A 1,554-nucleotide genomic window follows, 5' to 3' on the forward strand; every position below is an offset into this window, starting at 1 on the left:
CTAGCTATAGTGGAAAGGGGGGCCCTCACAACCCACTAACCAAACGTGGGTCCACACAAAGTAGGCAAGACATGTATGTGTGTGTGTGTGTGTGTGTGTGTGTGTGTGTGTGTGTGTGTGTGTGTGTGTGTGTGTGTGTGTGTGTGTGTGTGTGTGTGTGTGTGTGTGTGTGTGTGTGTGTGTGTGTGTGTGTGTGTGTGTGTGTGTGTGTGTGTCTTTAACAGACGGTGCAAAGTGATGTGTGATGTCAGTGAGAGCAGTTTGCCGGTAGCTCTGTCCAATCTTTTCTCTGGATTGTGTTGGCGCTAGTTAATAAAGAAATTAAATGTGCTGTTCTGTTTCCTTGTCCACAAACAGATTGCAAAGCTTGTCACATAAATCATTGATTTGTTGTTTATTATTCCCTCGTAGTAGTAGTAAGAATGTGTGTATATGCGTGTGTGGATATTAATATTTAATAGTTAATATCAATGTCAAGTTAATTTTACTGTGGTGCTGGTTGTTGGTTTTATTAGCAAAAGGTTACTTTCTGCATTGAACTTGCTGTGCTTCTGACGCTGTCTTGTTGATATTCAACCACGTCAAAGGCAACCTGCTCCGTGATATCAAATGCATCTATAACGGCGTTGTAACGTACATAAAGGTAATACATTAGATTACTCGTTGCTAGTAAAAGTAACAGCATAGTTGGTAACGCTGTTTTTCCTATTATTGGTTACAACTGTCACTACAAATAATAACAGAAGAAATGAACAAATTAAAAAGATGGTTTCACAAAAACAGACTATCTTTGAATCTCAGTAAAACTAAAATAAGGCTATTTGAAAGTCAAAGATAAAATACAAATAGATGGAATAGATATTGAAAGGGTAAAATAAAACACATTTTTGGGTGTAATAATAGATGATAAAGCTGAGTAGAGTAACCGTGAAATACTCGTCCATATCAGTAGGTGGCAGCCGGTAGCTAATTGCTTTGTAGATGTCGGAAACAGCGGGAGACAGCGTGCAGGTAAAAAGGTGTCTAATGCTTAACCTCTTTCGGCCCAATCTGTTTGTTTACATGTTTTTTTTTATTTCTCTTTGCTATTTGGGCTTATTGGACCCTAATTAGAATAAAAACTAAAAATCATCTTTTAATATGATGTACTTAGTCCATAAGTGCACAAACGTGTACTTCATGTGTAGTGACATGCAAATTTTTATTTTGACACTTTTTTTTCCAAATTCCATTGTATGTTATACTCTTCTGACACCACCAGATAGCAGTATAAGTGTCCATATGTCTGCATAAGACCCCAATTCAGTAGTGTACACCATTTTGGAAATAAGAGCTAAAAGGTGTTGTCCATGCATGTGGCCACTAAGGCCTTTAGAGGTTAAATAAAAAAAATAAACAAAAGGTGAGTGCCCCTAAGAAAAGGCATTGAAGCTTAGGAATGGCTATGCAGAACGAAACTAAAACTGAACTGCCTACAAAGTAAACAAAAACACAATGCTGGACGACAGCAAAGACTTACTGTGGAGCAAAGACAATGTACATCCAAACATGACA

This window comes from Entelurus aequoreus, linkage group LG16, assembly GCF_033978785.1.
Source record: "Entelurus aequoreus isolate RoL-2023_Sb linkage group LG16, RoL_Eaeq_v1.1, whole genome shotgun sequence".
NCBI classification, from domain to species: Eukaryota; Metazoa; Chordata; class Actinopteri; order Syngnathiformes; family Syngnathidae; genus Entelurus; species Entelurus aequoreus.